Source organism: Salvia hispanica, chromosome 1, assembly GCF_023119035.1.
Source record: "Salvia hispanica cultivar TCC Black 2014 chromosome 1, UniMelb_Shisp_WGS_1.0, whole genome shotgun sequence".
NCBI classification, from domain to species: Eukaryota; Viridiplantae; Streptophyta; class Magnoliopsida; order Lamiales; family Lamiaceae; genus Salvia; species Salvia hispanica.
Genome location: NC_062965.1, coordinates 46,585,224 through 46,604,016, shown reverse-complemented (window position 1 = coordinate 46,604,016; position 18,793 = coordinate 46,585,224). Strand labels below are relative to the sequence as shown.

Here is an 18,793-nt window from a genome sequence, read left to right as displayed (position 1 = left end):
ATAGATTTTTGGAGATTGATAAACTAGCTACCTAGTATACACATCTCCACTACGTGTCATGATTAGCTTAATTAGAAAGGCCATCACATGTTAACCATAAATTCCACCGCCTATTACATATTGGATTTGTGGCTTCATTTTGACCATGAACAAATAACTATTCTTCCACTATATGACGTAGAGGACTTGTAAGCATCTTTTTAGCCATGAGAAATCACAAAATTTTCACCACTATTACGAGGTGGTGATGCAGCAGCTTCGTCATTTTTCTTAATCTTGAAGCAATTGAGTTTAATAAACTCAACATCCTCCCTTAAGCTCAATTCTTCAATGTCTTCATGCCGAGCATAAATTTCAATCTTCTAAACACATCCTGCTTTAGTGGCTTTGTAAATATGTCTGCAATTTGATCCTGTGACTTGCAGTATACTAACTCCACATCATTTTGGTTCACGTGCTCCCGAATGAAATGATAACGAGTATCGATATGCTTACTTCTTTCGTGGAACACCGGATTCTTTGCAAGTGCTATTGCAGATTTATTATCAACACGTATCTCCGTCGGGCCTTGTTGCGCGAATCCCAGAAAACTTAGTAAATTTCTCAACCAAATGCAATGGCACACCGTTGAACTTGCTGCAACATACTCAGCTTCACAGGTTGAGAGTGTTACTATAGCTTGCTTCTTGGACAACCAAGTGAAGGCAGCATCTCCAATATAAAAACAGTAGCCGGTAGTGCTTTTTCTTTCATCTAAGTCTCTTCCCCAATCGCTATCCGAATAACCAATAAGCTTAACATCTTGATTAGAGGGATAGAGCATACCTTCATTCAGCGTACCTTTAATATAGCGCAAAATCCTCTTGGCTGCATTCAAATGAGACTGTGACGGCGTTTCCATGTACCTGCTAATTAGTCCAACTCCATAGAGAATATCGGGCCTAGTGCACGTTAGATATCGTAGACTTCCAACCAGGCTTTTGAAGTAAGTTGGATCTACCTCTGCTTCACCATCATGCTTCCTCAATTCTTGACCAATCTCCACGGGAGTATTAACGGGATTGCAAGACTCCATTTTGAACTTCTCCAAGATTTGTTTTGCAAATGAACTTTGAGAGATAAATATCCCATCTTCCTTTTGCACTACCTCAATTCCCAGAAAATGTGCCATCAAGCCAATATCCGTCATCTCGAACTCCTTGATCATGCTCTTCTTGAATTTATGAAACATTGCTTCACAATTTCCAGTAAAAATTAGATCATCAACATATAGGCAAACAAACAATATGTTACCTTTAGCATCTTTCTTCAAGTATAGAGCATGTTCATATGCGCACTTCTCAAAACCATTCCTCAGAAAATATTCATTGATTCTCCTCCATTTCTTTAGAAACTTGGCCTATGATGTTTCCCAAGTATGAAACCCTTTCCCAAAACTTTTTGGGGGATGATCAATATATGGGAAAACCCTTTTTCACCATTTCTTTGGGAAAGAAGTTTTTTAAACCCCCAAAAATTTAGATGCCCAAGAGCAAATGCCTAACCACGTTTTCATCTTTAACAATGGAATTCATGCACTTCAACGATCATGTTTCATATTCTCAAATAATCTATTTTTGGACATCTTCACCAAAAAACCAAATTACCCCCGAGCATCTTGATAAAAGGCGAGAATTCCCGATCTTTAAAATCAAATCCTTTTTTCCCAAAAATTGACCAAGACTCAAAATATTACTTTTCACGGGGGAGGCCTAATAGGCGTCATAAAAAACCATGATTTCCATTCTTAAAAATCGGGGTGTTACCTTTTCCTTGAACGGGAACTTTTAGGAATCTCCAAAGGTCACGTCTCCATAAGATGTCTCTTTTTTGGGTTTTAAAAGTTCTTTATTCCCGCACATGTGATTTGGGTCCCGGCCAAGTACCACATGCGCCCGGGGCACCTTCAAGTCCCTTTTTGAATAAAAAAAGGTTGAAGTTAACCCGTTTATTATAAAACTCCACCATCGGCATAATTGACTTGTTGATTGGGGCTTGGTATTTTTGGCTTTGGACACCCATCCCAAAGGCCCCAACCGGGCAAGTATAGCCTTTTGACATTTGCTTTATCAAACCCTTGTTGATTGTAGGGTTGAGAATAACCGCCTCTATCCGACCTCCCTTTCCCCGTCCGTTTTTCCCCTAAGAATTTCGGCCTCCCCTTTTAAAAAGGGGGAAATTTCCGCCTTTCCCCCCTTGTTTTGTTTGACCTCGTCCTCCTTGGGTATGAATTTTGTCCACGTCCTTTCCCTCATCCGGTAATTTTGGCAAGGGGCCCCCCCTCGACCACAATAACCTCGACCCCGGCCCCGGTTTTATCCACCACGGGTGTCCCCCGGCCCGATTTTTTTGGATTGACATCTTCGGGTTGTAGCATATGCTCAAGTGATGGGTGGTCTTTTTTTTCATCGTTGTCGTGGACTTCCCAAATACTTTTTCCCAAGGGCGATGGCGGTGTTGAGATCTTTTTATTCTTCGATAGCGGAACGACGTGCTCAAAATTTCCCCCGTCAGGCAAGAATTTTTCAAAACGCGAACATCTTCAATGCTCCCCTTTCCCTTTTTATTTGATTCACAATAACTAATGTTCTTGTGAAGTAGTCCGAAATGCTCTCCGCTTCCGCATGGCCAAACTTTCCCAACTCCCACGTGGGGTCCGGCCAAAAAAATTTTTGTTCGCCTTTTTCAAAGCCGGGGAAAGCATTTTCCCAAAACTCCCGGCTTGTTTTTACGTGGGGGGGCACTTACTTTCTGAAAGTGGTTTCATCAATACCTTGATAGATATTGAATAACGCCTTCTTGTCTCTTTCCTAAAAAGCCCCCGAGGGCGTTTTTCCCGGTTTTTCGTCGGGGGATCTTCCCGGGTTCGGGAGGCGGGGTTTTTGTAGCCGTCTTGAACAATATCCCCCTCCTTGTGATTGCAACAAGACTCGCATATGAATACTCCCAAATTTTCCCTAATTGTGTTTCTCCAATTTGGGGGAAATTTGGGGGGGACCATTTAACGTTCCGCCAAGGTAGGGTGGAAAGGGGTTTTAAAACCCATTTTTTGGAGTATTTGAAAACACAAAATATAGGAACACTTTTTAAAAAAGATGATTTATGGAGGATAAGTATTTATAGATTTTCACAAAAGGATTACAAAATACAATCAAAATGCTTCAGCACTACAAAGCCCCCTCTTTTTTTACTTGAGCTACCGGGTCTTTTCTCTCCAACTCACTCACGTTTTCTTTCTTGATTGATTCTTATGATACAATGAACTATAACTCCCCTATTTATAGATTTTTGGAATTTGATAAACTAGCTTTTCCTAGTATACACATCCCCCCCTACGTGTCATAAAATTTGCTTAATTAGAAAGGCCCCTCACATGGTTAAAATAAATTCCACCGCCTATTCATATTGGATTTGTGGCTTCATTTTGACCATGAACAAATAACTATTCTTCCACTATATGACGTAGAGACTTGTAAGCATCTTTTTTAGCCCTGAGAAATCACAAAATTTTCACCACTATTCGAGGTGGTGATGCCCCTTTCCGTCTTTTTTCTTAATCTTGAAGCAATTGAGTTTAATAAACTCAACAAAAAACCCGCTCAGCTGAAAGAAAAAGGAACTATGACCCAGACATACGGGGCCCCAGAAGAGGTCATGCAGACAAACTACTACGGTGTAAAGAGAGTGACGAAGCCTTCTTTCCCTTCCTCCAACTATCTGCTTCACCAACTATCGTCAATGTCCCCCTCCATGTTCGGCCATCTTCGCCTCTTGCAAAAACGAGCGCGAAAAAGCTGGCGTGAGGTGGAGCCTGACCGAAAAAGGGGCCAGATGCGGTGGTGCGAGAATTCCTCAAAGACTTCAAAGGGGGAGATTGGAGGAGAGCAAATTCCGAGAATGGGTGCGGCCTATAAATGTCTAAAAAACGGCTTTGAATGGATACACAAAAGTGTTGGCTAAGAAGCACGCTGATTTCGTCATCAACAGCCTCTGCCCTGGCTTTTCGGGGAAAAGGATATTACTAGCAATCTCGGCGCCATCAGCGCCGAGGGGCCCTGGGAGGGTGGTTAAAGGGGGGCTGCTGCCTCGTGGAGGGCCGGGAGGGGATACTTTATTGACAAGGATTTTATGGTATTGGTACTTGCTGATGGATAGTCATTCCATGTGTGTGTGGAATTTTGGGGTGCTTCCTTTTTCCCATAAAATAAGTAAACATGATTATGTAAAATTACTACTATATTAATGATATAATCTGTTATAATTACTACAAATTGTGGTATTAGTATTAGATCCAAGCATGTGTCTTTTTACCAGTTTTAATTCTCTTCCTAATAGACACCATCATACAAATAGAAGCCTTAGAACACAACAAAAACACAGAATAATCAAACCCAATAAAGAAAAACACAATTATCGATTTCTTAAAAATTTAAATTGGTTATTGATAATAATCAAAACGGACAGTAAAACAATCAAACGTACAGTTTGATTAGTGATGTAAAAATCCCAAAAAAGAAAGGTAACTATTCTCTCATTGTAAATTAAATACTCCCATCACTTTGCCTCTCTCTACAAATTTTAAAAAAAATAAATAGAAAAACTAATACATCTTATTTTTATATACTATCTAATTCATAAAAATAATTATATTTTTTCTTTTTGGCCATCAACTAAAATTAGTCTTTATTTATTTTATATAAATATAAATTTTCTTTTTAAAAAGAGTTTGACCTCATTTTTTATTGGCAATTTTAAAACTCATGTCACCAAGTTATTTTTAATGGACAAGGTAATAATAGTTTGATAGTAAAATATAAATAGAATAAACTAGTGAAATATAGAATTTATTAAAAATAATAAACATGTAAATAGGAACATTTAATTGTAGACATTTAAAATGAAAATATAAGATATTTAATGCCGAAGGTCGATAGAGTAGTTAATTAGCCTCCATTCGCTTCCTAGCTAATCATGTCGATTGAAAATTTTAAATTAATTATATTAATCAATTTATTAACATTGAAATTTTATATTAAATGCTAAATCGGGGTGTAAATATAGGAAAGAAAATCAAATAAGGAGTACCAAGTATACAAGTATTAAGCACAGTACGTAACATGTTGTGATTCGTTCGCGATTCGACTTTTTGGGAATTTTGTTTGGACACGAATGTTATATGGTTGTGATTCCAAGTTCAACACATGCAATAACTTCAGTATATGACTTGATGCTTTTGGAAGTTTGAATGCAGTGGAATGACAGTCGATCGGGGGCCTACTTTTATGATTTTATGCAATTTGATAGTGTTGCGTATATGTGGGGAAGACTTATACCATTATAGATTTATAGTAAAGGATTTTGCATGGGGTTAAAAAACCCCCACCCGTTGCGGGTTTATCAACGCATTGGTCATCTCCCCAAAAATTTTGCGCCGACCTAGGGTCACGGTCATCACAGCTCCATGATTTCCTGGTGCTAATGCGGTGGGTTTTGCCAACTTTCCTGCCGTAGTAATTTTAGTTTGTTTTCTACTATTTAACTTCATTATAAATATCCTGTTTTTCACCTCATTTCATCACCCCTTCCCTTGTCTAATCTTTTCATCTCATTTATTTTCCTAGAAAGAAAACCCACAAACTCCATGTTCCCGGTGGTTCCTTCTGTGGTGGTCCTTCCTTTGCCCCTTCGTCATAAAAAAAAAACTTTTTTTTTTTATTTATAAAAATACCTCATTTTATTTTTTTTAAAATCTTTCTCTTAATAAAGTGGCCCCCGTTTTCCACTAATAATATTATAATTATTATTTCTTTCTATTTTTTTTCTTACTTTACCAATTTTTTAAATTTTTTTTTTGCCCTAAATGTCCATATTTTTTAAATTGGAGTAATTTTTTTATTAAATTAAATATGTTTTTATTGCCTTTAATTGATGTTATTTTGCTATTTGATTTTATTTGATAACAAAAAAAAACTTTTAGTAAAAAGAAAAAAAGGGGGAAACCCCTTTATGGTTTTTTCCCAAAAAAAATTTGAAACAATGAAAAAGTAGCACAAACATATTACATAAATTAATGAACCTAAAAAATATTTTTTAAATTTTCGTACAAAATTAATATTGACAAAGTTTGCTTTTTTTTTTTTTCAGGGACTTTTTCAATGTTCAATAACACGATATAGTTTTCATTATTATGGGTCACCAGACAATATAGGGTTTCCCCCTATACTTATGTGTTTTTGTGAGCTGGGCATTGTCTTGCCTAATTTCTTGAATGAATGGTCACCTATGCAAATTCCTCACCAATTTCTTTTTTCTACATATGTTGATGAAATCTCATCGGGTCCACATAGCAAAAAAAAAATTTCATCGATCACTAAATAATCTCACTATCAATGGCGGATGCAGGTGTCAGGTATGCATTAGTCACCGGTGGGAATAAAGGAATCGGTTTGGAGATATGTAAGCAGTTAGCTTCCAAAGGAATTAAGGTGATTTTAACTTCAAGGGATGAGAGAGAGGCCTTGAAGCACTGCAAATCGTCAAGGACTCTGGCCTCTCTCATCATGTGGATTTTCTTCAACTCAATGTCATCGACGCTGCAAGCATCGCTGCTGCTGTCCAATTCCTCACTACAAAATATGGGAGGCTTGACATTCTGGTATCAATTCATTGTATCAATATATCTAATATTTATATTTATCATGCCATTGTTAGGTAACCATCGGGGTTTTAGCTTTTGAAAGGCCCGAGGCACCAAAATATTCCATGGTTCAAAATCGACTCGCATGGTCATTTTCCCATAGACGTTACCATATCTGCTCATACATGACTTGGAATGTGGCCACAAACCAAGTCACTAGACTGCCAACCCGTACGCGACACACGGTCTACCATAGGTGTACACTAATCCAAGTAGGGTTTGCGGCCTACAGGGACCCGAATTCGATTTAAACAATAAATGGCAAAGCCATTTCGATAGGCACGTTAAAACAAAAATTATGGCATGATAAACAATTTGCATTTCATTCCCATCGATAATATAGTTAGGACATTGTCCTTATTTAAAAGAGAGCCCACCTCGAATGTTTAATCCGAAATTATATTCTTTCCCTTGCATCAAGATTCACTTGCGATATATCACCTTTAGAATTTAAAAAGTAACACATAGATCAGCACAAGGAATTCAAACAAAATAAGATGCATGCATCCTAAGGCTTCGATTATTTTTATCGAGTAAATTACAAATTCTTCCCAATTAAAAGCTTAAGGATTTCGATCAATTCGGCCACTCACGTCCCGACAATTTTGCGAAAAGATAAGTCGACCCACAATAGATTTGTTAGCTCCAAATCATTAAACAAATGAAACTGCCCAGAAAATTTAGTAATTCTAGTTCAAAAACACTCAAGTAGTCCAAAACCAATTCATGTTTGAAGGAGCCCATCTAGAATAAAACAAGGCAGCCCAATGACCCATTTGGAAAAAAAACAAAATAATATACACAAAACTCCCTTTCCCAACACATACACGTATACTCCTCCACCTTACTTTAACAAATACTATCAACTGTATTAGAGAAATAAAACAAAGGATGCAAAATACTCCCATCCCAGAAACCGGTCGCCAATCTCCGTTGAGAACCGCTGTCGCACAGCACCGGTGTCGCCAGTCGCCGCTGCTCCTGAATCAGCCGCTGCTGGCTCCAATTTGTCGCTCAGCGCCGCCGCAGCCTCGATCTCACCCCGAACAACCCCGACGATATAAGTTATGAATTTGGTTTCATGAATTAAGTTCGGTTCTTTATTTAGATTGTTTGAATTATCGAATTGCTTCGGTTGATAGTTCCATGAGATGCACAGGTATGGAATCGGATTTGGGAGGGAAAAGTGTATACCTTCAATTTGTTGATAGTAAATGAACAAACGATGTCCTCCCCCCTCGAGCTTGGTTTTCGATTATTCTGTCACGGAGAAGTAGTTTTGGAAGTTTTTGATTAGCAGCATTTGTTGCATGCATGAGATGTGCGTCTATATCAAGAGACATGCATGCAACGTATGATCCACATGAGTGATGCGATGGCGCTTATGTGGAGTGGGCACGTGAATAAGCTGTGGGGATCAATAAGGAGCACGTGTTTCATCCGAATGTGCATGAGTGAGATGGCGGGTGAGCTGGCAAGTGAGGCGTGGGATCCATGGAAAGCAGAGTATAAAAAGAGATCGCGCCATTTTCATTTCGTGTGTGTTGTGTGATTGTTCATGTGTTTTAGATGCGGATCTGAAGCATTGTATCGCGTTTATTGCTTTCTTGTTGTTACCTTCATTATCCTTCCTAATTTCGTAATACAATTCCTCTTTTTAATCGCGTCAATATTATGAATTCGTTGTGATATTTGTGAGATCGTGGTGTTGGGGAGCTAGCTCGTTCATAATTGGGCGATCACGAAGCTAAATTCGATCAAGTGGTATCCGAGCCTTCGTTCTCGGGACGTGGGATCGGTGACGCGAAGTATGGAGATGGAAAGGAAAGTGATGGATCTGGTGGAAAAACGAGTGAGTGAGTTGTTGGAGAAGGCAACAAAAGCTCGAACGGAAGCTCGATCAAATTACCGATGCAATTGCAGCAATTAATCTGCAAAACCAAAAAAATAGGCGGTGTTGGAGAATGGGGAAGGAGGTAGTGGCGGTAGTCGGGAAGGGAGTGATTGGGGCAATCCACACGATATGAGTTTCCTAAATTCGATGGGGATGGATTTGAGGGCTGGGTGATGCGAGCTGAGTATTTTTTTCAGGTGGCGAGGGTGCCGGAGGAAGAAAGAGTATGGGTGGCTGCGATCCATTTGGAGGGAAGGCGATGCAGTGGCATAAAGGCTTTGAGAGTCTTCATGGTGATGTGGCGTTTGCAGATTGGAGAAATTACATCGATGGGCTAGCCGCTCGCTTGGAGCGAATGCATTCGAAGATCCGTTGTCAGATCTTTGAAATCTCAATCGAGAGGGACATTGCAAGCTTACATGGATGTTTTTGATGAGCTATACCCGAGAGCTGGTATTAGGGAGGATCATGCCTTAAGTTTTTTCTTATCTGGATTAGTGGATGAGTTGCGATGCAGTGAGAATGTTCAAACCAAAGAGATTAGTTGAGGCCTACTCATTAGCTAAGCGCAGGAGCTCACAGTCAAGGCGTTAGGAGGAGGGAAGTCTAAGGGAAATCAGAGTGGATATCCTCTGGTAGCAGCTATTACTCGAGCAGCAAACCATTAGCTGTGACAGCCACCAACAAACCGGTGGGAAACTTTGGTAATTGGGGCGAAAATAACAGGGATCACACTCATTCTGGGGAGTCGGGCTAGTGCAAATTTAACACCAAAAGAGTGGGATGAGAAGAGGGCAAGGAAGGAGTGTTTCTGGTGTCCTGAAAATTCACACCTAATCACAAATGCTCAATAAGGAAATCCTTTGTAATACAACTACTACAGAGAGGAGCCGTGGAACCAGAGGAAGCTGAGGAAGAGGTTGAGAATGGGGGAGAAGAGGAGCTGGATCTACAATTGTCCTTACATACCGTTTGGGGAAAGGATGGACCTCAAGTTATGAGGATTAGGGTTGTGCCAAAAGAAGGCCCTGAAAATTCGGTGGACACAGGCAGACACATAACCTTTTGAGCTCTAAGATGGCTAAGAGGATTAATTGTGAGCTGATACGGTAGACTCAAGGGCAGTGGAAGTAGCTAAAGGGCAAAAGTGTAGCAGTTTTGAATGGGAAATGCAGGGCTCTACATTCCAAACTGAAGTCTACATCATCAATCTAGAAACATATGATCTTATTTTGGGAGGGGAATGGCTGTCTACCTTAGGAGAAATAAGGTGGAGGGAAAAGAGGTTAAGTTGCAAGGGGAATTGTGGTCTCCCAAACGAGCAGCTGCATTGCTTGCATGTTCTCAATCAGCAAGAAAGTGATGAGGATGAAAGGAAAATTAGCCATTAATGTCAGTTGTGAAATTGATTGGGGTTGTTGTTATGAGGTCATGTAGAGGAGTTATGGCCTGGCTTTAAGGACATTCGAGAGAAATGCTCAAGTATTCCGAGCCCAAGACATTGCCACCCGAGGACCAGGATCACAAAATTGTGTTGAAAGATGGTGCCGAGGCGCTTAATATTAGGCCTTACAAGTATGCAGCACAACAAAAGGATTCTATTGAGACCATGATTGCAGAAATGTTGGAAGTCGGGGTGATTAAGCATAGTGAGAGCCCTTTTGCTAGTCCAGTGGTGTTGGTAAAGAAGAAGGATCATGATAAGGCTAATTTCATGCATCGGTTATGTGGTGAAAAACACTTTATTTTACCGGGTCTAACGCAGCTTTTAAGCCGTGTGTGAAGGAGACGCTAGATCCGTGAAGAGCGAAGGCAATGGACTAGCGAAGGAAAATGAAGGAAAGTGAGCAGAGTTGAAGAGAAAAAATGGCTAGACGAAGGAAGTCAATAGCGAGGGCAACAAAGACTACTCATACCTCGGACCCACTTCTACGCCTATAAATAAAGGAGCATGCAGCACACGCAGAGACATGATTTTGCTCACCACACACTCAAACACACACTTGGGAAAAAGGGGAATTATGGGGTAGTTAAGGGTTTCTAGGGGTTCATCTTCGGCGAAAGATTAGTCGTAACACCGTCCTCACGGAGGGCGAAGAAACAATCGGTTTACATTCAGTTTTCGCACTTTTATTCCGTCGAACTTCAACATTTTGGAAGTCGATTTGGTTGTTTGCTATTACCGTTATCTATGCATTTGGTTTATGTCATGTTGGTGTTTATCTTGTGTTGATTTACGTTGATTCCGTGTTTTTGAGGTTTAATTTCGAAGTTGAATGTTATTCTGCTTTTGGATAATTTTGTGCTTGATTTGGGAAAGAGGTTGTGGATCCGTGTTCTTGTTGATCGGTGGTTGTTTGGCGAATCTGGCCTATGGGTATACTTTTGGTCGGAGTTTGTGTTGATGCTTGGATCCGGAGTGGATTTAGCATCCGGTTGGATCTCGAAGTGAGAATCAAGTTGTGCATGGATTTCGAACTTTTGGTCTCTTTTCATTTTACTTCGTCAGTAGTCGCAGATCCGCTTAGTTTTAAATTGTTCTTCGTTTAAATGTTTTAAATTCATCACGCTTCGTTTCCGATTCACGTTCCATCTCTGCTTTCTCGAAATTTTTATGCAAATTGATTAGAGAAGATGATGTCGTCGTTAGTTGGTACTTTAGTTAGTTGTTTTTCAGCTTTTCATCCATACTTTACCTTTTCAAAGAAAGGTCCCCACCGTCCTCATTTCCAGTCTAGGTAATTTAGGAAATAGTTTCTTAAATCTAGTGACTATCTCGTTTTTCCAGTTATATGCATGATTGCTCAGCCTAGATCTAGTCAAGTAGCGTAAGGAGTTTCAACTCCAAGTTTAGTTTAATTTTCTCAACCCAAAATGCATGGCAACAGCCAACCCAAAAATAGTCCCGAATCCTTGAGCATGTTTAATTACGCATTCATCTCTCGTGGATCGATCCCTACTTCCCGTGCTAATTTTAGTATACGTGGTTGAGGGTTTTGAAGCGATATCTCCGGTGTCTAACGATCGAGATCTTCCAACGTCTCCGTGAGTTCCTAGCCCTTTGATCTAGTGGATTCGCTGACCTAGGAAACTTGTTATTCCTTTCGCACGCTAGCTCTTTAAACAAGAAAAAATTCCCAAGCTTCGATCACTCTTGAGGATGTGTGTGACTACGAGCTTTAAACGCTATCACCGTGAAGGATAAATACCTCATTCCTCGTCATTGAGGAGCTTCGGATGAATTGGGCTCAGCTTCTTGGTTTTCAAAGATTGATCTAAGGTCGGGATATTGGTAGTACACATGAGGCCTGAGGATGTGTATAAGACGCTTTTAAAACACATGCCGGCCATTATGAATTTTTAGTAATGCCATTTGGTTTAACCAATGCCCCTACTACATTTCAAAATCTTATGAATACGGTCTTTAGGAGCATCTCGAGAAAGTTTGTGTTGGTTTTCTTTGATGATATATTGGTGTATAGTTGTAGTAGAGAAGAGCATGAGCCTGCACTTATCCACTGTCATGGACTTAATGAAGAAGAATAGTTTGTTGGCTAAAAGATCCAAGTGCACCTTTGGGTGTAGGAAGGTTGAATACTTAGGCCATGTGATCTCCGAGGAGGGTAGCCACGATGAAGGGAAGATTGAGGTGGTAAATAACCGACTCACCTAAGACCATTAAACATATCGAAGTTTTTAGGCTTGAGGCTACTACGAAGGTTTGTCTCTCATTATGGAACAATTGCTAAACCCTTGGTGGAGGTGATTAAAGAGTCGGTGTTTAAATGGACTAAGGAAGCACAACTTGCTTTTGAAAAATTGAAATCAGCTATGATTTCGACTCCAGTTCGCCTTACCGATTTTTCTAAAGAATTTATAGTGGAGACTCGATGCATCGGGATAGGAATTGGAGCCGTTTTGATGCGGAAAAGCACCCAATAGCTTATATCGAGAAAGCCTTATCTCCCGATATCAATCTCCCGTCGGTGTATGAGAAGGAGTTGTTGGCTATTCGATGGCGGTGCGGAAGTGGTATCATTATCTTCAATGTAAGAAATTTATTATTTTTACTGATCACCGAGCCTAAAGTACATGCGAGAGCAGAGCTCACCACCCCTACTCAACAAGCATGGATGGCTAAATTGATACACTTTGACAATGAAATCGAGTCAAGAGAGGAGTTGAAAACTCTGCTGCGATGCCCTATCTCGAGTTCCCGATATTATGACTTATGCTCTTACATCTTATATAATTCCTCTAGAGTTTATTGCCCAAATTAAAGCTTCATGGGAAGCCGATTCTCGATTCAACATGATCCTCGACATACGACGAAGATGCTACTACACATTCATCTTTCAGATGGAGTAATGGAGAGTTGGGGAGGTTTGGAAGGCTGGTGGTGGGGAATGATATACATTTGAAGGCTAAGATCTTGTCTATTTTGCATGATTCGCATTGAGTGGACACTCGGCACACTTGCTACTTATAAGAGAATTTCGCCCTCCTCTATTGGCCTAAGATGGTGAAGGATGTGAGGAGTTTGTACGGATGTGTGTCACTTGCGAGATACAAGCCAGGAAATTCTTCACTGCGGGGTTATTACGCCTCTTCCCACACCTACAACTATATTTACTAACCTCACCATGGATTTCATTGAGGCACTACCAGTCTACAAGGCAAGGATACTATATTGGTAGTGGTGGACAGGTTGAGCAAGCATGCGATAAAGGTAATTTCATGCATCGCTTATTTGAATTTCGCAAACACTGCACACACACCACACTTGTACTGTCACACCCAGAGATAAGAAGCTTCATATGCCCACTTCATGGCATTATCACACCCTTTTACAGCTAAGAAAGTGGCTGAGGTTTTCTTGGATTCGGTTTTCAAGTTACATGGGATGCCAATCAAGATTGTCAGTGATAGAGGGGCTATATTTGTGGGAGCTTTTTGGAAGAAGTTCTTTGCCTTATTGGGTGTTGATCTGCTATACTCTACTGCTTACCACCCTGAAACAGATGGCCCATCTGAGGTAGTTAATAGGTGTCTACAATGCTACTTAAGATGCACAGTTGGTGAAAAACCACACTCATGGATACATTGGCTAGGATTGGCTGAATATTGGTACAACATTACATATCATTCAAGTATTAAAATGACTCCATTCGAGGCACTCTATGGATTTGCTCCTCCTCTGCATATACCCTACCTTCCTGGAGATTCTAGTGTAGAGGCTGTGGATATAGCTCTACGAGACAGAAAGAGTATGATTGAAGTACTTAAGAGGAATGTACAAAAGGCAGCTTCAAGGATGAAGCTACAAGCTGATAAGAAGCGAATGGATAAGGAATATGTCATTGGGGACTGGGTTTGGTTAAAGCTGCAGGAGTATAAACAGAAATCCATCCGAGGGAAACATCAGAAATTCGAGCCTAAATATTTTGGACCTTATCAAGTTGTGGATAAGATAGGCAAGGTGGCTTACAAACTTAATCAGCCATCCTTTGCTGCTATACATGATGTGTTCCATGTATCCTTGATGAAACCGGCAGCAGCTCCTACTGGACCTATAGTGGATATTCCTCCTCCATCTCACATTAATGATGCTACACCGCAGGCTATCCTTGAGAGGAAAATGGTTAAGAGACACAATGAAGTTGCTACGAAGTGGTTGATTCATTGGGCAGTCACCGGCAGATGCTTCGTGGGAATTTGCCGATGTTATTAAGGAAAGATTTCCATGGTTCCTTGAGGACAAGGAACCTTAAGGGGGGAGATTTGTTGCATGCATGAGATGTGCGTCTATATCAAGAGAGACATGCATACAACGTATGATCCACATGAGTGATGCGATGGCGCTTATGTGGAGTGGGCACGTGAATAAGCTGTGGGGATCAATAAGGAGCACGTGTTTCATCCGAATGTGCATGATTGAGGTGGCGGGTGAGCTGGCAAGTGAGGCGTGGGATGCATGGGAAGCAGAGTATAAAAAGAGATCGCGCCATTTTCATTTCGTGTGTGTTGTGTGATTGTTCATGTGTTTTAGATCGCGGATCTGAAGCATTGTATCGCGTTTATTACTTTCTTATTTTTACCTTCATTATCCTTCCCAATTTCGTAATACAATTCCTCTTTAATCGCGTCAATATTGTGAATTCGTTGTGATATTTGTGAGATCGTGGTGTTGCGAGCTAGCTCTTCATAATTGGGCGATCACGAGCTAAATTCGCATCAGCAATTTGAAAATCGCGAAGTGGAACGTAGTTGCGACAAAATTTACCGCAATTGACGATTGAAGTTGGGAAGAACAGGAATGAAATTGACGTCTCCTTCGCTATTCCCTCCTCTGCCGAATTTCTCTTCACAGTGGGAGTAGATGAAAATTTTCAATTGTGGAGTGTGTTGAATGTGGCGGCTGAGAGTGATTTGGGTAGAGGGTAATATAACCGTGTGACTTGCAGGAGTATAAGAAGTAATTGATTTCCAATCAATTAGAATATTAAGGATGATTGGTGGTTAATTTTGGAGCAGATTGAAGTGTGGAGGAAACGGTATGGAGGGGGTGTAAAAAGGGTAATTTATTTCACAATAATATGGGGATTTTATTATTGCCTATCACTGATTTCATATTTGTAGAATTATTTGGAAGAAGAGGAAAAACGCGTAAGGGGAGAGGAGGAAGATCTTTGTAAAATATTTATTAAATTTTTTTAACCAAGGGAAGTCTTGGTGATTAAGACAAGGAATAGGAATTCAATTAAAATTGATTGGGGATTCAACACTGGTATTTTATTTAAATTGTGTAGCCCCCAATTTATTCTTCACAATATTTAAGTTGTTCTATTTATTTAATTTATTGAATCCCACACGGAATTTAGTCCAATAAATATTTTTCATAGAAAGGAATTATTTATATATACAAAATTAATTCCGTCATCGCACATTCAAACCCTAAATCAAAAATAACCAAACTTTACTCGCCAATTAATCCACGGACTCCACGGCATTAAAAGCATTAAAAAAAATTAGGGTTCAAAAAGTGGGGCGCTACAGAAGTTGAGAAACAACTTGGGAAAAGTATCAAGACTCTTCGATCAGATCGAGGAGGGGAATACTTGAGCCGAGGATCTCTTGATTACTTGAAGTCAGATGGAATCTAATCAGACTGGACACCTCCTGGTACACCTCAAATCATTCTCATACGTTTCTTCGTCCATTTTGCATCATGACGGGGGACTATTTTATTGACAAGGATGTGTATAGTATTGTTACTTGATGGATAGTCATTGCATGCGTGTGGAATTCTTGCAATCACCACTATACATAGTTATGGTTGCATATACCTTGTCCTATAAAATAAGTAGCATGATTATGCTCAAGAATTACTATATAATTTCTGTTATAATTACTACATAATCGTGGTATTTGTATTTACCAGCTTTCTCTTCCCAACAGACACCAATCATACAGCACACAGAGGCCTTAAACGGACAACACAAGAATAATGAAACTAATAAAGAAAACACATTTATCGATTTCTAAAATTCACAATTTGTTATTAATAACAATCAAAACGGACAGTGAAACAATCAAACGGACAATTTGATTAGTGGTTTAAAAATCCTAAAAAATGAACGTAACTATTCTCTCATTGCATATTAAATACTCCCATCACTTTGCCTTTCCACAAATTTTAAGAAATATAAATAGAAAAATTAATTAATACTACATCTTATTTTTATATATTATCTAAATTCATAAACATAATTATATTTTTATTCATTTTGCGCATCAACTAAAATTAGTATTTATGTATTTTATAGAGGGATGTGATCAAATGCAAACTCTAAATATTGTACAAACTCCAAACTATGATCCGAATTGTTAGAAGATGTCAACAAATGACAAAATAATAGTAACAAAAAATATCAACACAGTGTCAACAGTTGATATTGTGTTGACATCTTTTGTTGCTGTTATTTTGTCATCTATTGATATTTTTTTACTGTCCAAATCATAGTTTAAAGTATGTATAATATTTACAATTTGCATTTTATCACTATCTATTTTATATAAATATAAATATTCTATTTAATGAGTTTGACTTCATTTTGTATTAACAATGCTTAAAACTCATGTCACCAAGTTATTTTTATGGATGAGGTAATTATATCCTCAGTTTGAGGATCGCTTGCAATGAGAGCCAGCGTGAGCGACACTTCCTTTTTTCATTTTTTTTTTATTATTAAAGCTTCGCCTCTTTCTTGACAAATCAAATCTCGAGCACTATCAATTAAAAAAATTCATCTGCAAAGGCTTTATAATGCAAAATATATCTGCTCAATTCCATCCATCGTTTTCTTCTCCAAATTGAGATTTCACAAAGTATTTTTCTCCAAACTCAAAATACATCTGTCACTCCTAGTTCAAAAATCTCAAATTTGCCGAGATGAAAACCATGAAAACCCCACACAGATAAATTGAGATTCCACAACTTTTTTCTCCAAACTCGAATTCTACGATGAATCAGAAGACAAGAGATATGAATCAGAGAAATTGAGATTCCACAACTTTTTCCTCCAACACAGAAATCTCTATGCTTGTAATTCCTTTATTTCCCTAAAATTTCAAAAATATCAAATTATAAGAAAGGCTATGAAATCTGAGAACTTTTTTGTTAAAAATAAAGTATCAAATTCAGATTTGAGGCTACTGAGTTCCAAAAATTGGAGAGCCAAAATTTGAGAATAAATCTGAAATTCAGCTTAGGGATTCCAAGTTATCGGTGAATTGCAATTGACAGAAACATTATTGAGAGAAAATTAGAATTGAGCAAGAGAAAATAGGTACGGAATTGAAACAGAAAATTCTAGAAGGAAAAAGATAAAAAAGAAAACGGAGAAATTGTGAATAAAAAGAATAAACTTGTGAAATATAGAATTTATTAAAAATAATAAAAATGTAAATAGGAACATTTAATTATAGACATTTAAAAGGACAATATAATATATTTAATGACTAAGGATAGAGTAGTTGGTTAGCCTCCATGTCGATTGAAAATTTTAAATTAATTATAATAATCGATTATCAGCATAGAAATAATCAAATAGGAGTAAAGTATACAAGTATATATTAAGCACAGTACGTTGTGATTCGTTCGCGATTCAACTTTTTGGGAGTTTTGTTTGGACACTAATGTTATTTCGTTGTGGTTCCAAGTTCAACACATGCAATAACTTCAATATATAACTTGATGCTTTGTGGAAGTTTGAATGCCGTAGAATGACAGTCGATCGGGGGCCCACTTTTATGATGTGTATGCAATACTTGATTGATACTTTTATGATGTGTATGCAATACTTGATTGATAGTCGTTGCGTATATGCGTGGAAGACTTGGCATCACCATTATAGATTTATAGTAGTAGCGTCTATAAACCCACTCGGCCCGACCCGATTGGTGGGTTTATCAATGCTACTGCAGTCATCTGCCCGAAAAAAAGTTGTGGCGGCCAACCTAGGGATTGACGGTCTTCGTGGCTCCATGATTTCCTCGGTGCTAATGTGGTGGGTTATGCCGATTTTCCCGCCGCAGTAATTTTAGTTTTGTTTTCACCTCATTTCATCACTTCTTCACTCCAGAGTCCAGTCTAATCTTCTTATCTCATTTATCTTTCTTTAGAAAGCAAAAAATTAATTCGGGTGGTTTTCAACATATCTCGACGGAACTGCGATGTTCCTCGGCGGTTCCTTCTCTGGTGGTCCTTCCTCTGTGCTCCCTTCGTCCTATAAAAATAAGGACATTTTCCATTTCGGGATGTACCATAAAATTTTCTCATAGTACTATTTCTTTTAACATCTTTCTCTCTAATATGATGAGCTCCATTCTACACTAATATTAATATAATAATTTTTCTTTCTATCTTTCCCGTACTTTACCAATTTTACATTTTCTTTTCATCCCAAATGTCCATATTTTTATGGGATGAAGGGAGTAACTTTTTTTATTAAGTTAAATATGTTTTGGTATTGCCTTTAATTTATGTTATGGGATTTTGGCACTTAATATCACGGAACTTTCAAAAAGTTGAGTTTTCCCACTAACTTTGAAATTGGTAAATAATATCACGAACTTTACCCTGAGTTTGTTATTTCCCACCA

At 38.7% G+C, this 18,793-nt stretch overlaps 1 long non-coding RNA gene and 1 pseudogene across 1 annotated transcript; one reads left to right on the top strand and one right to left on the bottom strand.

The window, feature by feature from the left end:
• LOC125198645 overlaps positions 1–18,793 on the bottom strand; it is a 48,998-nt pseudogene that overhangs the window by 11,930 nt on the left and 18,275 nt on the right.
• On the top strand, positions 6,558–6,812 carry LOC125222327. The gene is made up of 2 exons (XR_007176532.1): positions 6,558–6,694; positions 6,770–6,812. It is a non-coding gene; the product is annotated as an uncharacterized LOC125222327 (long non-coding RNA).